We start from the raw sequence: 19,957 nt of genomic DNA, 5'->3' as shown, positions 1-19,957 counted from the left end.
ACTCTTTCGTCTCCTTATGTACCTTAGTGGCATTGATGTGTCCCAAATGGTACTGTTTTTTTTTTTAATTTTTATTTATTTATGATAGTCACAGAGAGAGAGAGAGATAGAGAGGCAGAGACATAGGCAGAGGGAGAAGCAGGCTCCATGCACTGGGAGCCTGATGTGGGATTCGATCCCGGGTCTCCAGGATCGCGCCCTGGGCCAAAGGCAGGCGCCAAACCGCTGCGCCACCCAGGGATCCCCCAAATGGTACTGTTTTTTGAGGCAATCTCATGTCCTATGTATTGTTTTATTTCTTACTATTACTCATATTCTTTGGCCTTCCAAGTAACCTTCTCTTTCTTTCTTTTTGGTCCTGAAGTCTCTCCTGAACTTCAGTTCCATGTATCAAGTATCTGCTGGATATTCCTATCTGAATCTCTGATAGATACTTCAAAACAAATTATACATCTGAACTTAGAAGTTTTCATTCATTGAAAACTTACTCAAACTCGTTATTCCTTAACAAATACCAACATCTTCCCAGTCAACCAAGCAAGAATTCTTTCTTCTACCCCTTCTGTATCCACTCAATCACCAAATCTATATTTTATCACCGAAATAATCACGGACTCCATGTCTTCTCTCTTTCCCTACTGCCATTATGCTAGTTCATAAGGGTTCATTGCTCGCTTGCATTAACCTTATAACTCATTTTTCTGTTTCTATTATTTACCCTCTTAAATCTTTCATACAATGGCGAGACTGAATAATCTAAAATGCAAATATGGCCAGTTGCAAAAGAGAAAGTTTTCTCAAAAATGGGGTGTATATGGCTCTCATAATCTAAATGCTGCCTTTCCTTCCAGCCTCATCTGCCACCACCTTTACTGCATATGTCATACTCCAGGTTTGCTAAATTTTTTATAGTTCCCTCTTCACATAATTTTACTGTTGGTTCATTATGTTCTTTCCTCTGTCCATAACCCATTACTCATCCCACCTCTTAGCCCTTATCCTCATTCAGCAAGAATAATACCTATCATGACTCATTGTTTCAAGACACAGTTGAGTGGTCACTCCCACCAAGAAGCCTTCCTGATATCACATCAGGCTAGTTGATTTTTCTCTGTGCTCACATAGAGTCCTTAACATTCCTCTGCTGTTGGATCTACCACTGTAGTTACATGTCTGTCTTCCTTATTTGCTCGTTAGTGGGAGTGGAGTCAGGAGTCAGCCCAGTGTTTAATGAGTCCTCACAAGTGTTTCTTAAACTGAAGTTTTTTAAGGGAAATATTTTTTTTTTTCAATCAGAGCCTTCAGTTTCAATATGTTGTGGTTCACTATTTTTCAGGCATATATATATAAACACATGTATGTAGTATTTTAATTATAATTATCAATTATATAATATGACTAAATACATACATATATGCATACATCTGTATGCATATATGTATAATGTGTGTAGTTACATAACTATAACCATGTTAGTTAACTTTTATCTTCAAAAGTAGGGTAAAACTCTCTTAGAAATTTCTAGGGCTATACCGCAGATGCAGTTGAAGGAGAATTACTTTGTTGAGCTCTCTCTCATGAGAATAGGATTGTTCTTAGCCCTGACTATGAAGGATTCTAGCAGCATTCTTCTCGATGTTCTTTCTCCTTTTCATTGTTTATCTGATAAGGTACTAGAGAAGGCATTAAAATAAATAGGGTGGCACTATAGGGGCTCAAATGACTCCCTGCTAAGGGGCTCTGATCTGGACCGCTCCCATCATTATACCAGGAACACACGTTTCCAAACAAATGTTCTAATGTAACAACTCATATCCTGGAACTGGTCTCTGCTCACTAATCCAAGAATTGTATTCTCTGTTTTATTCTTTTTACTCAGGATCTTTGTACATTTGTGTTGGCCAGGAAAAGAGGCATTGTATTCTGTAGAACTTGTGTTTGATGAGCTAGCACTAAGAGTTTTGGAAATTTTCCCCTTATGGAAATGGTGCTTTTAATTTTAAAATATATTGGTTGGAAATATAATCAATAATATTGTATTAAGTTTTATTTTTTTTACATGGGTATAGGGGCAGAGGGAGAGAGAAAAATCTTAAGCAGATTCCACATCCGGCATGGAGCCAGACTCTGGTTTCCATCTCACAGCCCTGAGGTCATGATCTGATCTGAAATTAGGACATTTAACTGGCTGAGCCACTGACACACCTCTGTATTAAGCATGTGGGGTAACAGGCAGTAATTAGACTTACTGTGGTGACCATTTCACAATGTATACAAATATTGAATTGAAACATTGTACACCTGAGGCTAATATAATATTATGGTCAGTTATATCTCAGTAAATAAAAGAATGCATTGGCATGTTGTTGTTAAACCACACTGTATCTTTCAAAAACTGATAGCTGGCTGGTGGTTAAAGCCATGCTCGAAAAATAACCTTTTGCGTTCATCACCAGCACCCTTGTTCTCTAGCAATATAGTCTAGCAATGTGAGCCTTTGACTTTTACACTGGCAACGGGACATTAGTTCTCATTTGGCTAAGATCTCTCTCCTAAATACCAAGTCTAGTAAAGGTACACAACAGCTAAATTTGGATTTGATTCCTTTCATCTCCTCTTGCCTGGAACAGTAGTGTGATCAATCTAATATTGCTTTGGAGTGTGGTATTTTTTTTTTTTTAATCAGTGAATTAAAAGACATTATAATTAAAAAAATAAGTGATGGTTGTTTATTATTCCTGGCTTTTGTGAGTTAAATCTCAGTTAATTTGCAACATCTGTGCCAGATATTAGAACCCATGTTTTAAATGCCTATTCCTTGGGGTGCCTGGGTGGCTCAATTGGTTAAGCATCTGCCTTCAGCTCAGAACATGATCCCTGGGTCCTGGGATTGAGCCATGCATTGGGCTCCTTGCTCAGCAGGGAGCCTACTTTTCCCTCTCCATCTGCCTGCTGCTCCCCCTGCTTGTGCTCTCTCTCGCTCTGTCAAACAAATAAATAAAATCTTTAAATGTCTATTCCTAAAGTATGCTCATGGACCAAATAGTCAAGTAGATTTCTGGTGAAAGGAAACAAAATTAACGCATATATAATGTAAATCTGTTTATATAGTATATTGTAAATATTCTAGAATATAATAAATATTAGTAATCTTAAATATATTAATATATTAATTAATACACATTTCTGCATTTGTTCAGGGACATTCCCCTTGGCATTAGATGGTAAGTGTTTTGTTGTAAGACTTACTTAACTAGTTAGACAAGTTATTTTGGCAGCAATTATGTATTGTAAATGGCCTCCAAGTAACTTATATGAGAATAAAAAGAAAGATCTTTGCAATACCAGTGCTTACATTTAAGTAAAGTTATTGCTCAGTAATAGTTCTATTAAACAGTTATCTGGGAAACATTAAAAGTACTGATCCTCAAACTCTCCTAGAGATGCTAGCTCAATTGATTTGGATGAGATTGGAAACTAGTATTTTTAAAAGCTCCCCAGTGCATTCCATTGTGCAGCTAGGACTGATAATAAAAGACTAAGCATGATTAATAACCGACTGAAGGTTAGATGGAAGCCTCTACATTTGCCCCATCCCTCTGTTCTCCACCCTGGCCAAGATAAAAAATCAAAAGCATATCACCCCAGGGGAACGACAGAAATTAGTGCCATTCTTAAGGATCTAAACCCAGGCTGCCTAATAGAATTCTCTGTAATGAGGGTAATGTTCTATATCTACCCGTCAAAGAGAGTACCCACTAGCCACATGTGGCTATTGAGCACTTGACATGTGGGTAGTGCAAATGAGAAACTGAATATAAAATTTTGGTTTTAGTTCTAGTTGAAATTTAGTCACATGTGTTTAGTGGTTACTGTACTAGACAGTATAGATCAAAAGGATGCAGAAGTGAGACCTCTGTCATATTTCCATTTAATCTCCCCCAGAAAACTGTTCCTGATGTTAATCTTGTTCCTATCTGTATGTTTCCTATTGCTGTTGTGACAAATAACCCCAAACTTAGTGGTTTAAAACACAAAGTGACTTAAACAAACACAAATTAAGTTCTGGAGGTCTCAAGTTTCTGGAGGTCAGGAGTCCAAAATGGGTTGTACCAGGCTAAAACCAAAGCCTTGGCAAGGCTGTATTCCTTCTGGAGGCTCTAGGAATGAATCTGTTTTCTTGCCTTTGCCAGCTTCCAAAAGTCATCTTCATTCCTTGGCTTGTGGCTCTTTCCATCTCAAAGCCAGCAGCATAGCATCTCAAATCTCTGACTCTGATGTTCCTGTATCACTCTTTCACTTATAATGAACTTTTTATATTACAACGGGTTAACCTGCATGAACCAGATAATCTCCTTATCTCAAAATCCTTAATTTAATCTCACCTTCAAAGTACCTTTTATTGTGTAAGTTGACTTATTAAGATGTTCTGGGAATCAAGATGTGAGCATTTGGGGGGGAGCCATTATTCACCATTCTACTATTGTACTAACTCTGCCTTGTCTTATAGCTTCCCGTGTGCTTTTCAATGAGCAGCAAATGAGTCTCAGTAATTTTAAGCACCAGGTTAAAACTGACTTTCACACTATATGTGCTCAAAATATATTTGTTGGAAAAATCATTAAGGTTAAAAAAAGAAGGGAGACTACTTGATACATGCTGACTGAGGGAATAAAGCATCACGGGGAGTCCTAATGCAGCAAATTAATTTTGAGCATCTGCATGGATCAAACTTTCACTAATCCATCAATCCATCGAATAGATTTTGGAGCAGGACTTACCAAGCACCAATCAAATATAGATTGGATAATTGTGCCCTGGTCTGTTCATCTTGGCTCAATGTGTTTTGGGCTAATGAGAAAGCAATGGGAAGCCAAAGCCTGTTTGCATGATTCTCTAGGAAATAATGAAAAAAAGGTAAAATGACAATTATTGGCTTATGTCTGGTAAATGCATTCTAAAACATTAGCGGAATATTTTACGACTAAGACATTGTTTGATAAAGGAAGTAGTATATGAAAATCTATGATTATTTTATCAAGCATTTGTATCTGATGAGTGAATAATTTACTCTAGTTTTTTTTTTTTTTTTTTAAAGCCATTCCAGGATAGAAAATGTCGTTTAATTATTTTTAAATTAAGCATTTAGTACAACAGAATAGTATGTTATTCTACAAAATTTAAACATACACAAAAGTAGAAAGGATCATATAGCAGACTCCATGTACTCATCACCCAGCTTAAACATCATCCCTTGACCTGTAGTATTGTTTTAATCTGTACTCTATTACCCGCTCCCTATCCTCACCTCCACCCTCAATGCTGATTATTTTCAAGCAACTTCTAGAATCATATCATTTTATCCATAAATTTAATCATTTATAAACACACTTGGGCAGGTTTGTTAATGAATTTCCTCATATTCATGTTGGCTTCCTGCACGCTTTGGGGGCTCCATAATCTTTCTGACATTTACTGTCTTTTCCTTACCTTATGTGGAATTTTGTTCTGAAGGACAAAATATAACAACTAAATATGGAAAATGCTAAGCTTGCCAGACTTGTTTAATTTTCCTATTACTTCAATTCATATTTTAGAAAATAGCTTACAAAGTGGAAATATATAAGATTGCGAGCAAAATTAAAACTATTTGCATTTTTTTTAGAGAGATAAAGGGGAGCTCTTAACCACAGGGGAAATATGAGTTAAAAACCTCCAAGCTCTACTCCTATTATTTTAGGGACATATTAAATGATGTTAAGGTAAGACATATATAACATGGTTTGAGAGGAGCTTAGAGAGTGTCCAGGATTCTGGAAAAAGATTCTGAAGGAATATTTTTCATAGGAATAATTAGGTGTAGCCCAAACTAGAACTGAGAAATAAGATATTGTTGAAGATGAAAGTCTGATCAGAAAATACTAAACCATATAAAATATGGTTTTATAAAACTATGAAATGTTTATTTTGGGAACGAATATACTATCTTTTCATATGTCTGTATATAGTCATTTTAAGTGGCCTTCCTCAATATATTATATTTATTAACAAAAATACACATTGTCAGTGTTGGCTGGCTTGGAGGAGGACGAGAATTTTATTGTTTTAAAGTCATATGTCATTAACAGTTGCCTCTATATTTATATATTTCTTTCTGCCTTTTCTTTGTCTTTACTAAGAACCAGAGCTAATTTATTCATTCAATGGACATGAGTCACAGTACTTTATTCATAAATATATCAATTAAATATTTGGAGGAATAAATAAAATCAATATCTAATTTTTCAAATCCAAATTTACCATTCTAAAATTTATCAAGTTGAAATTCCCTATTCCCCTGTTCCAAAGCAGAAAGTTTCAGTGTTCCTGTTCTATTTTTAGCTGAATAGAATCTATGAAATGATTTAATTCAGTTCCATGTTTGGAGCTGGAGGTCTGTGGATCAAATGAATTGCTAAAGGTCACACAACTAAAATGTGCCAGTTCGGCACTCACTTCAGCACAAATAGTGAAATTGGAACTGTACAAGGAGACTGGCATGGCTTCTGCACAAGGATGAGACACAAATTTGTGAAGTGTTACCTTAAAAAAAAAGTGCCTGTACAGAGATAAGAAAACAACTTTGTTATCTCCCACATTGGTGGCGCCCTCACAGCTATTACAAAAGATGAGGTTTTCTTTTTTAATCTCTGGTGACAAATGAAGAAAATTATTTGATTCTTTTACTTATGATGGTATAGAAATATGTACTTTATTTTTAAGAATTTTATTTCTTTATTTATGAGAGACACACACAGAGAGGAAGAGACATAAAGAGAGAAAGCAGGCTTCTTGCAGGGAGGCAGATGTGGGACTTGATCCCTGGACCTCGGATCACGCCCTGAACAAAAGGTAGACACTCAACCACTGAGCCACCCAGGTATCAACTGAAGGCAGATGCTCATATGCTGAGCTGCCAAGCATCTCAGAAATCTGGGACTTTAATGATATGACATTGAATACAAGTTTTTTCAAGGAGTTATGTGATTTTTGAGGTTTCTTCAAGCTCTGCAGTGATGAATTTCTAAGAAGAAGCCCTGGTTTGCATTCTTTAAATTGAATAGTATATTTTTCTATAAACTAATGTTATGAAACCATGCCAAAATTTTCCAAAAGAACAAATATAAATGCAAGGAAGAAAGAGTTAGGCAACTGCTTCTGTATCTGTTGTTATTAGTGAAGATGACATTATATTCATAGCTGTGCTGAAGCAAAAGAGTTCTAATGACAGTAACCTCCCCACATCCACAACTTCTTCTCTGAAGACTTCCTTTACCTCCTTTCCTTGATTAAAACTTGGTTCTACTTTGAATTACATCACCTACCCACCAACCCCCTAGACTCAGGGCTGAGGGAGTAGTGATGTCCTTCTCACTCCTTATTACTGTTTTCAGATTATTTCTCCTTCTCCTTCTTCCTGATTGCACATAGGGTTTCAATAGGCATATCAAAACCAACTGCTTTTAACTCCCATTCCTCCATCACCCCATTGTCAAATCTACTCCATGCTCCATGCTCACTGTCCCACAAAAAGACACCCTAAGTTTGCAACTGCCCAAGATGGACACCTGGGAACATTTGACCCCTCCATAACTCACCCAGTTAAAAGTCAATTTCTGTCCATAACTACTGGTTAAATACATCTCCAGTCTAGTATTTGCTGTTCTCCAAACCTGTTGACTGGCATTAGTTCTACTCACCATCATCTCTTTCATGAATTGTGGCAACAGCCTCCCTTACCATTAGACTTGGCCCCTTCCAGTCTGTTTGTGCTTGATAACAACAATGTGCAAGGTAATTTTTTCTTTTTTTTTTTTTTTATTTTTTATTTTTTTTATTTTTTTTTTTATTTTTTTTTTTAATTTTTTCTTTTAGCATTCATATTGCCTCCATAATAGAAACTGAACCTTAGGAAAGATTGGCTAACATTAACACAACTCTTGAGCATTAGAGCCAGGTATTCTGGGTCCTTATTAGGGTCTCACTAACTTCCAGTTGCCCCTTCTGCAGGTCTGGAGATGTGTGCACATCTGAGGAACACGTGGTGCAGAATTGAGGCCTCTGCAAGTGTAAAATAATAGAAGGCTCTCAGGTATTAAACCCTAACTGTAACATAATGTTCAGCTGTTCTAAGGACACATTCTGAGTCATAATAATGGCATTTAGAGGCCACCAGTCTACAGCATTGTGACCTTTTGAGAACCATAACTTCATTGTGTGTAACTTGCTCCTACTTTCCAATATCTAATTTTATTATCATTATAAATCATGTTCATTTTTTGAGGAATTTAATTTTCAGGTTACCATAAATAAAAAACTAAGTTATTCTTTGGGGTTATAACAACCAGTTGCCCGTGAAGTCAAATAAAAAGAAATTACAGTCAATGAAAGAGTGCAGTAAATATCTTAACTATTCTTTCCCAAGATTAGAATTATTTCACAATATGATAGAATATTAAGCAAAGTAAAAATATGTATGTTGGCTCACATACAGGGCCCTGCCCATCTTTGTAAGCCCAGATGGCTACTGATCACATTTTTAAGGTCAGTGAAAAGTAATCTCAAGTTTCATTTGATTTAAGCTGAAGAGAATAAACAAAAACAATGAATAAGTAGAAGGAAATTCTGAGATATGAAGGTTTTGGGGGGAATTTACTCAGATGACTTTGAAGGGAATGATAGAAACTAGTTTTCATTTGTCCAAGGTTTTATTTATTCTGCATGATTCAGGTTCATTGTAACTTGATCCATATGCAGTCATTTGTCTATCAATGTGTATCATCATTTTGGCTTGTTTTTAATGCTCCCTTCTTTTTAGAAATTAGAAAATACCTGGGCTCCATATTGGATCTCTATGGGAGATTACCAATTTAACATAGCAGTAGTTTATATTACAAAGCTGCAATAAGAGCTCTGTTGACTGTGAAAATTCAAGAAGTGAGTACATGGTCAAAAGGGTCTCAGGTATCTCATGGATGGTAATAGCCTACACTGAGCTTTCTTCAGATTTCTAGACATGTCAGTAACCGAGAACCTCGTAGTAATAGTAATACTAATTATTGACAGTAATTTTGGCACAATTTGATAAAATGTGCCATATTTCCATTCCTATAATTTGTTTCATATATTTAGTGCCTGTGGTAAGGCATTTCTCAAGTGTTCTATGGATACTTATGAATACTTTTGTGAGGTTAAAATGTAAAAGTAGTTTATTGTTTTAGAGAGTTCATCTTGGTGGTTAGTATTGTGGGAATTTCACATGAAGTTTTCTATCTGGCCATCAATGTGTTGGTATATTCTTTCCCAAATGTTGGTTTACCATAACAGAAACAGTCCAGATATTGTCTCAAGGAGAAATTTGGCATGATATACAGTGTATCTGTAAACAATCAAGAGCCAATGAAGCAAATTACAAAATTGCCTTTGGATGTTTATTACATATGGCACCTATGATTGTATCAAGAAAATTAGAGGGAACATAATAGTAGTTTTAAAATATCATTACATGTGTTGAGGTAATTGGAGACATAGCTAAGTGTCATAGACAGAATTGTAAAGTCATTACTATACATAATGGTTTATTTTCTTTTTCTCTCTCTTTCTTTCATAATGGTTTAAAGAAGTGATTTGGCCAAGAGGATTGGATGGGTTATTTTGCTTAAATATAGTTTTCATTCAAGACTGGAAAATGCCATTGCTACTTACCTATATTCATTGGAAGTTATTTGGATTGATTGTTTTCTTCATTTAAAACTGTGATTATGTTGGATACACTCTTATTTTAGAAGTTTTAGGTTAGAAAAGAAAGGATGACATATTACCCACTAGGCTTTAAGACGGATTTTACTTAGTTTAATCCTGAAGCATACTCATATTTACTAAAACAAATCAAGATCTCAGCAAACTGGGACTAAAAGAGAATATCTTCAACTTGATTAAAAAATTTACAGCTAGCATCATATTTGGTGGTGAGAAATTAGATGCTTTCCCACTAAGCTCAGGAGCAAGGCAGAAGTGTCCTTCTCACTACTCCTATTCAACATTGTGCTATAAGCCCTTGCTAGTCCCATAAAACAGAAAAATAAAAAATAAAAAAAAATTTAAAAAGGACATCTAAAGTATACCATTTAGGAAGGAAGAACAAAACTGTCTTTGTTGACAGATGACAGGATTGTTTATGTAGAAAATCTCAAGGGATAACAACAACAACAAAAAATTCCCAGAACGAATTAGCAATTTTAGCAAGGTTACAAGATACAAGGTTAATATACAAAAGGCAAATACTATATACTATACACCAGCAATGAGCAATTGGAATTTGAAATTGAAAACACAGTACCATTTGCATTAGCATTACCAAAGAGATAAACAGGGAGATATGACTGACATCATGTAGGGAATTGTAAATCAAAACAATAAGATACCAGTATATACCTATCAGAATGGCTGAAACCCAAAATACTTAACATCAAATGCTGGTGAGTATGTGGAGCAATAGGTGATGGGAATGCAAAATGATACAGCCTCCCTGGAAGATAGTTTAGCAGTTCCTTAGAAAACTACACATAGTCTTATCATACAATTTAGCAATTGTGCTGCTCAGTATTTACACAAAGGAGTTGAAAATTTATGTCTACATATAAACCTGCACATGAATACTTTTTTTAAAAATTTTTTATTCATTTATGATAGTCACACACACACACACACAGAGAGAGAGAGAGAGAGAGGCAGAGACATAGGCAGAGGGAGAAGCAGGCTCCATGCACCGGGAGCCCGATGTGGGATTCGATCCCGGGTCTCCAGGATCACGCCCTGAGCCAAAGGCAGGTGCTAAACCGCTGCGCCACCCAGGGATCCCTGCACATGAATACTTATAGCAACTTTTTACATAGTTGCCAAGACTTAAAAGCACTAAGGTGTCCTTTAGTGGGTGAATATATAAACTGTGGTATGTTCAGACAATAGAATATTATTTAGTGATAGAAAGAAATGAGCTATCAAGCTACAAAAAAGACACAAAAATGCATATGGCTAAGAAAAAAAATTCTAAAAATGTTGCATCCTATATGATGAAGAGGTATGACATTCTGGAAAAGCTTCAGAGACAGAACAGGTATCATGTTATTTTAGGGTTTCAAGGAGAGGGAGGGAAGGATAAATACGGAGAGTACAGAGGATTTTTAGGGCAGTGGAACTTATCTGTATGATACTGTATTGGTGGGTACATGCTATTCATTAAACATTTTTCCAAACCCATAGAACATACAACACAAAGAGTGAATGCTAATGCAAACTTTGGACTTTAGTTAGCAATGATGTATGAATAAAGCATCAATTGTAACAAATGTAGCACACTAATAGAAGATGTTAATAACGGGAGACTCTACTTACTGCTCAATTTCCTATAAACCAAAAAAGCGAGAGTGTGAAATTACTTTTTATTTGAAGATGCCTTATGTAAATTTTGAATATTATGTATTTTTTTAAAAGAACAACTTTATTGAGGTACAATTGATATACAATGCTTAAGGTGTATAATTTGATGAGTTTGGACATATCAAAAACCCATGATACCATCACCACAGTCAAGGTAAAAGACCTATCCAACATCCCCAAAGCTTCCTTGTGTCCTAAATTTTTGTGTACAGTAAGAACATCTACCTTCTTAATACATTTTGAAGTGCATAATACCATATTGTTAACTATTGTAGGCACTATGGTGTACAGCAGTTTGTTGGAACTTATTCATTTAGTGTAACTAAAACTTTATATCATTGAACAATTCCCCCTTATTATTTTTTAACAATATTCCTTTTAATGTCCAAAATATATAAGAAATTCATACAACTCCACAGCAAAAACAAAACAAAACAAAACAAACCCAAATGGAACCTATGGAATGGGAAGAAATATTTGCAAACCATATATCAGATATGCATTGTTTCTCGACCCTTTACAAAATCTTGTTCTGTGTATTATTGATTGATTTTTCATTTTGACTGAAATGACAAAAAAAAAAAAAAAAGTTAAGCCCTCACACATTTCAGTGAACTCACAAAGGTAGCAGAGAATTGCTACTTAATTCAATCATGCCTTTTTGTATGATTCAACATCAAAATGCAATTGTAATGATAGCCTTGTTTAGTAAAGTGAAGATAGGAGTTTGGAATGATTTTGATTGGTAGAGTAACCAAGCAATTTGGGTCCAGTTCTGGTTCAACTAAATTGCCATTTCAAATCAATTTTCTGGTCATATTTTAATTGAGTTTGACTCACCACATGCAGTTTTTGCCATATGCACTTTGCAATGAACCAGGACAAATTCCAAAAGGAGCTGGTGCATCTCAGCTGTTACAACTCAAGTTCAGTTGAAACGTAACACGATGAAAACCTTTCCACCTTTTCAGAATAGTTTCTTTTTTTTTCATAATAGTTTCTAATGCCTGAATGATTTTGTATAATTAGCCAACTGTTTGGGAATTGTCATGTAACTCCTCATTTATTTTAATGAAATTTTAAAATCCGTCTAGTTAGCTTTCATGTGTCTTCTCTGTCTTCTTAAACTTTTCTTAATGATTCTTAGATTTCTGTGATAGTTTTGAATCAAGAGCAGGATTTCTTTGTTTGCTAGCAATTGAGTCAGAGCTGCCTAAGGAAATGAGATTTTCAGAAGAGTCTTTATGATATCATGTTTTATTTCATTAATTGTAAAAATAATACATTCATAAGATGATTGAACACTGGGATTTTTTTCCCTTTTAATATAGGACAACTGGTCTTCTAGTTTCTACATAGTATATATATAATTATTAAGAATTATACCTTTTTGTTCTTTGAAGAATGTCACATAATCTTTTTAACAACATATTTACCCATCAATTTACTCATCCACACTTAAATAGAATAATTCCTAAATGTCATGGGTTGTTTCAAAGAACTTAAAATATCTTAGGATCCATGGTTGATAAAGCTTGTGAGAAAAATCACCCTATACATGAACAAAGCAGCCTTGTAAAATAAAATTGTTTTGGCAATCCTGTAACACAAATGTAAACCTTTAAATCAAGATAATTGGCACTTTTTGTGTTACTTGATTTTTTTTTTTCATGTGAAATTCTCGAAAGAGAATTTACAATGTTTGGAACTAAAAACTGAACATATACCTATATATGGAATGGCGATCCCCTCAGCATATTTTTAAACTGTAAAGAATCTTGCCACATTTGAAAAAAAGGTCATTTTGTTTTCGTTCACACCATCATATGGGCTGTAGTCTCATCAAAGCATACAGCAAATTTCCATTTATGTAAAATCGAATGTGTACACCTATGTAGTTCACACTCATGTGTGAATATATTCCATTTTAAATGGGTTTCTAATACATTTATTAAAAAGAATTGGCAGTTTTTAGGAATAATTATACTTAAGCTTTGAATAAATTCACAGTGGCCGACTTCACAATCCTAGTCTAAGCGTAAGGCTTGGGGACATCCACTGGGGGGCAGAAGCGCACCGGGAACGTGCCCCGCCCCGCCCCCCGGGCCCTCCCCGCGCCCAGCCCCGGGAGGGAGCGGCCTGGGCCAGGGGATGCTGGCGAGGAGACCGGCGGATGCTCTGACGGCGGCCCGTTGCCCACCAGCTGTTTACTGGGGCTGTGTCCGGGCGCCCCGAGCCGTGCTCCCCCACCTGGGATCCCTGGTGGTGACCAGGGCACGCTCGCCAGATGCCCGGCCAAGGGAGACGCTCCAGCCTCCGGCTACTGGGGCTTTCCCGGAGAGAAGCTGAGGCGGCTGTGCCCGAAAGAAATACTCAGTTCTTAGAATTACTGGTCCCCTGGTGAGTGACAGGGCCCAGAATCTCCTCGAGGGGTCCTGCTTTTGTTGCTATTTAATTGCACAGTTTTTGGGTTTTTACATAGCCGTTTAAGGGAGGATTAAGGAACAAAAAGAATGCCAATTTGCTTTTGTTTGTAATGCTTTGAAATGGAAGGGGAAGAACAGGCAAGGAAATATTTAACTTTTAAGAGAACCCAGAGACTGAATTCATGTCTTTCTCCCTTGACCTATCCGATGAGAAACCACTGGAAAGTTAATGGTTTGTATCATTGGCATTAGGGAGTGGCATTGTGATTCTGGTAAAGTAGGCGCTGCTGCCAAGCTCCTGACTTGACTTGAGGTGGCTTGCCTAGAGGTCAAGACCCATGAAAGAAGTGACAGACTCTGAAGCAGGACTTCCTACACTACAACGTGCATGGGAATCCCCTGGGAATCTTGCTAAAATGCAGATTCTGAATTAAGTCGATATGCCAGGCCTGCTGGTAAAGTCCTGGCTCTGCACTCCAACCCCACACTTTCAAGCTCCGCCTTGCATAGCAGGGGCTGGACTCTGCCATCACACTTGTGCATTGCCAGCTGGCTCCACGCCAGGCTTTTTCAGCTGGGTCACTAGGGGGAGACTGCAAAGCCAGAGGGAGAAGGAATGGGGGCTGCTTGCTGCCCCCATGGGCATCACCTTAGAGATGCTGATGCCATCTGATCTGTCAGCACCACTTCCTTCCTGTGGCAGCAACTCTCGAGGTGAACTTCATTATGCCCTTGAGGGACCCCCAGCGTGGGCCAAGCAACCCGCCCCCCCCATCAGGGATTTCCACCTCTTTCCTTTATTTCCCTGACCCTAAAGGCAGTAGCTGCTTTCCCCAGTTCCTTATCACCCCAATATACTAGAGCCCTATTTCTGCTCTTTCAATTACCTAGTTGATAACTTTAATGATTTTATTTAGTTACTAATTAAAAATATATTTTAAAAAGTAAAGTGTAGTTGACATACACTATTATATTAGTTTCCGGTACACGAGATAGGGCTTCAACATCTATATACATTGTGAAGTGAGCGCCACTAAATCTAGCTATTGCCTGTCCTCATACAAAGTTGCTGCAATACTAAAAGTATATCCCCTCTGCTGTACATTGCATCCCTGTGACTTCATTATTTTCTAACTGGAAGTTTGTACTTTTTAATCTCCTTTTTGTCCATTTTGCCCATCCCCATAGTCCCCTACCGTCTCTAAATTGTTCTTTGTATCTATGAGTCGTTTCTATTTTGCTTTGTTTGTTCATTTGTTTTTTTAGATTCTGCATTTCACTGAAATCAAATGTTATTTTTTTCCTGTCTAATTTATTTCACTTAACATAATACCCTCTAGATCCATCCATTTGGTACAAATTGCAAGATTTTATTCTTTTTTATGGCTGAGTGATATTTCATTATACATATGTGTGTATGTATATATAGTGTATATATATACACATATATGTATATGTGTGTAAAGTGGATAAAGAAATGACAGCATATATATATATGCTGTATATATTTATATATATGTATATATTTATCCACTCATATATATGCTGTCATTTCTTTATCCACTCATCTATCGTGGGTACTTAAGTTGCTTCCATATCTTGGCTATTGTAAATAATGCTGTGATGAACATAGAGGTGCAAATATCTTTTTCAGATTAGTGTTTTCATTTTGTTCTTACGTCATATACAAAAATAAACTCAAAATTCATTTGGTGTAAGAGAATGGTTCAGTTTCATTGTTTTGCAAGTATTTGTCCAGATTTCCCAGCATCATTTATTAAAGAGACTATTTTCCCCATTGTATATTCTCTCCTTTGTCAAAAATTAGGTGACCATATAAGCATGGGTTTCTTTCTGTGCTCTCAGTTCAATTCTGTTGATCTATGTGTCTGTTTTTGAGTCAGTACCATGCTGTTTTGATTACTATAGCTTTGTAATATAGTTTAAGATCAGAGAATGTGATACCTCCAGCTTTTGTTCTTCTTTCTCAAGACTGTTTTGGCTATTCAAATTTTTTTTTGTTCCATACAAATTTTTAGACTATTTGGTTTAGTTTTGTGAAAAACACCACTGGTATTTTTTTTTTTTAAGATTTATTTATTTATTTTGGAGAGAGAGGGAGTGCAGGGGGGAGGAGTAGAGGAAAAGGGAGAGTTTTAAGCAGACTCCATGCTGAACACAGAGCCAGACACAGGGTTTGATCTCATGACCCTGAGATCATGACCTGAGCCAAAACCAAGAGTTGGACACTTAACTGATTGTGCCACGTGCCCTCAAACATGCCACTGGTATTTTGATAGGGGTTTCATTGATTTTGTAGATTGCTTTATGGACATTTTAACAATATTAATTCTTCCAAACCATGAGCACAGTGTATCTTTCCATTGATTTGTGTTGTCTTTAATTTTTTTTCACTAATATACTGTAGTTTTTAGAGTATAAGTCTTTCACTTCCTCGGTTAAATTTATTTTCAGATATTTTATTTTTTAATAGATTGTAAATGGGATTATTTTCTTAATTTCTCTTTCTGGTAGTTAATTATCAGTATATAGAAATGCCAGAGGTATCTATAATCCTATGATTTTACTGAATTCATTTATTCAGGTAGTTTTTTGGTGGGGATTTTTCTATATACAGTATCATGTCATCTGCAACTAGTGACAGTTTTACTTCTTTTTTTCCAATTTGGTTGCCTGTTTTTTCATCTTATCCACTTGCTTGGCTTGGACTTCCAACATTATGTTAAATAAAAGTGGTGAGAGTGGACTTTTTTTTTTTTTTTTTTAAACAACAAATGACTGGTTTTATTTTTCTCACATTAAAAAGTCTGGAGGTCAGCAGTCCAAGGCTGGTAATGCAGCCGCATGATGCCCTCAGGGACCAGATCCTTCTAGCTTTCTGCTCTTTTGTACTTTGTGTGTGGCCTTCATCCTTGTCACTATATAGTAGCTATGCCACCTCTAACATCATGTCCATGTTCCTTCCATGGTTTCTGTCAGCCAGTTTCAGGTGGTTGCTGGGGACTCCTGTGGTTCACACTGTGGTGGTAGTTCACACTGAGCTCAACCCAACCATTGGCAAAGGCATTAGGTGGTGTTTTGCATCAGCCACTGAACTTGGCTTCTCCGGGTGCTGTTCCCATAGTACACAACCTCTCCTCTGCAGCCCTAACAGCGAACACCTTATTCTGTTCCAGATTTTAGAGGAAAAGCTGAAAGCTTTTCATAGTTGAGTAGGATATTAGCTGTGGGTTTGTCATATATGACATTTATGAGTGCTTATCATAAATATTGAATTTTATCAAATACTTTTTCTGCATCTACTGAGATGATTATGTAATTTATGATTTTCACCCTTCTTTTTGTTAATGTGGTACATCACGTTGATTGATTTGCAGATATTGAACCATCCTTGAGTTCCTGGAATAAACCCCTCTCTACTGTGATGTATGATCCTTTTAATGTATTGTTGAATTTGGTTTGCTAAAATTTTGTTGAGGATTTTTGCATCTGTGTTCATCAGGAATATTAGCCTGTAATTTTCTTTTTTTTGTGGTGTTTTTGTCTGGTTTTGATAACAGAATAATGCTGGCCTCATAGAATGACTTTGGAAGCATTTCTTCCTTTTCACTTTTTTGGAATGGTTTGCAAAGGATAGATATTAACTATTTAAATGTTTGATAGAATTCACCTGTGAAGCCATCTGGTGCTAATCAGTTTTGTTGGGAGTTTTTGATTACTGATTCAATTTTACTAATAGTGATCGATCTATTTAGATTTTCTATTCCTTTAAAAAATTTTTTTTTTTTTTAGATTTTCTATTCCTGATTCAATCTTAGCAGATTGTATGTTTTTGGGAATTTTTCCATTTCTTTTGGGGTGCCTTATTTGTTGGTATGTAAGTATGTGGTGGTCTCTTGTGATTCTTTGTATTTCTGTGGTATCAGTTGTAAGTTTTCTTTCATTTCTGATTTTGTTTATTTGGGCCCCTTTTTTTTCCTTAATGCATCGGGCTAAAGGTTTATAAATTTTGCTTATCTTTTCAAAGAATGAACTCTTAGTTTCCTTTATATTTTTATTTACTTATGTAGTCTTTATTTCATTTATTTCTTCTAGGTGTGATAGGGCAGGGAGCTACTGGAGAAGGGCTCTGGCTGGAGCAGGTGGGCTGGAGCAGGTGAGTCTGCTGGGGAACTCTGGGGCTGAGCCAGTGCTGCTAGTACAGTACATGAAGAGTGTCAGAAACAGCTCCTACCAGTGTACCAGTGCCAGGCCAAGTGGGTGGAAGGGGAATGTAAAAAAAAAAAAAAGTGCCTGCCAGACCTTCCATCCCCAGAGAATGTTATAACAGGTCCCTGCCCCTTTGGCATGTGCCCTAAAATTTGTCAGTGATTCTCCTTCATGTGTAACCCAGGTACTTTTCAGACTGCTGCCTCTGCACTGGGTCTTGGAGTAAGTGAAGTTGTGCATGTGCCCTTGAAGAGCAGAGTCTTGGTTTCTGACTGTTCTCTGGCTCTCCTGGACATAAGCCCTGCTAGTTTTCAAAGACAGACATTATGGGGTCTCATCTTCCTGGTGCAGCTCCCCTGGGCTGGAGAACCCAATGCTGGGCTCAGACCCCTTATTTGTCACAATCACAATATTGTGATATCCCTTTCATTTGTAGGTTGCTACACCAGGGGTATGGGTCTTCAGTGTGTGTTTTCTTTATATCTTTAGTTGTGTGAAATCCTTTCTGTTAATCTCAAATTTTCAGAGATAATTGTTTTATATGTAGCTGAAGTTCTGGTTTGTTTGTGGGAGGAGGTGAGGATCTTCTCACTCTGCCATCCTCATCTTATCTCTAGGTAACAAATCTTTACATGAAATTCCCAGTGTTTAAATATATGATATGGTTTCTGTCTCCTACATGGACTCTGACCAGTGCTGTAGGTCTGGGATAGAGTGTAAGATTCTGCATTTCTGATAAGCTTCAAGGTAATGCCCACTTGCTGGTCCATAGTCCACAGTTTTAATAGTGAATAGCTAGAGAAATGATTTGCAACATTTAGCTGCATAGTCAAGTCACCTGAGAGCTTTTGGAAACTACCAGTGACTGGATGCCACCCTGAGTGAGTATGACTTAGTTAACTTGAGGTGTGGCCTAACTATTGAGTTTTTAAAAGTCTTTCTAGATTACTCTAATGTGCAACCAGAGTTGGGGACCTTTGTTCTAGAGTGGTGGTTCTTAACCAGAGACAATTTTGTACACACACCCCTCCCCCATTAGGATATATTTTTTTATTTTCACAATTGGTGGTGGGTGCTACTGGGATCTGGGGAGGAGAAGCCAAGGATGCTACTAAGCATCCTATAATGCACAAATAGTCCTCTACAACAAAGGATTATTCCACCCAAGATATCAATAGTGCTGAGGTAAAAAAATCATGATCTAAAAGATGTGACAAGGTCAGCCCAGTTCATCTCTTTATCTGTTTGCTTATTCATTCAGTAAATATATTTATTGAGCATCTACTATGAGCTTATCTCAGTGTTGAAGACTACAAAAAAAAATTGGGAGCCACATGTTCTCAGAGGGAATATTAAGAGAACCTTAGGAGAGAGAAGACAGTCCTATAATGTGCTTGTTGGATAAAGATGCATGTTTTGTTTGTTACTTTTTTGGGTCCTGAATTTAGCCTCATGTATTCAAGGTCTGATTATTAGAGTATAGACATTTTGGTGGGGAGCATTATTCTTCCTACTACAGGGCCATAATGTATAAGAGTATGAAAAATACAGCTTTATGATAAAACATTCTGCTTCAAATATATCAAGTAGCCTTGAAGTGCTTAGATGTACTAGTGGATCAGGCTTAATGTCATGTCTCATGTGTCTTTAAGCCTCAATTTGAGGATTGTTTTTGCTTTCTATTAACATGGAAATCCATTCATAGGTTTGAAATGTCTGCAATAACTGTGCCACTTTCTATTTATTCTTTCCTTAAGAGCAATTAGTATGATACTGTAACATGGAATAGTAAAGTCAAATCAGCATTATCTTTAAACACATAA

General features: G+C 36.6%; 1 protein-coding gene and 1 non-coding gene across 2 annotated transcripts in view; both read left to right on the top strand.

Moving 5' to 3' along the window:
- COL21A1 (collagen type XXI alpha 1 chain) overlaps positions 1–19,957 on the top strand; it is a 240,435-nt gene that overhangs the window by 25,426 nt on the left and 195,052 nt on the right. The window contains exons 5-6 of the mRNA XM_049092201.1: positions 8,050–8,131; positions 18,021–18,081. The gene's annotated coding sequence lies outside the window, so the exon portion shown is untranslated. The remainder of the gene's footprint in view (positions 1–8,049; positions 8,132–18,020; positions 18,082–19,957) is intronic.
- Positions 6,488–6,590, top strand: LOC112641901 (U6 spliceosomal RNA). Its single transcript, XR_003124884.1, has one exon. It is a non-coding gene; the product is annotated as a U6 spliceosomal RNA (small nuclear RNA).

Source organism: Canis lupus, chromosome 12 (assembly GCF_003254725.2).
Source record: "Canis lupus dingo isolate Sandy chromosome 12, ASM325472v2, whole genome shotgun sequence".
In the NCBI taxonomy this organism is placed as follows: domain Eukaryota; kingdom Metazoa; phylum Chordata; class Mammalia; order Carnivora; family Canidae; genus Canis; species Canis lupus.
The sequence above is the reverse complement of the archived record's forward strand: the minus strand, read 5'-3'. Positions and strand labels throughout refer to the sequence as shown.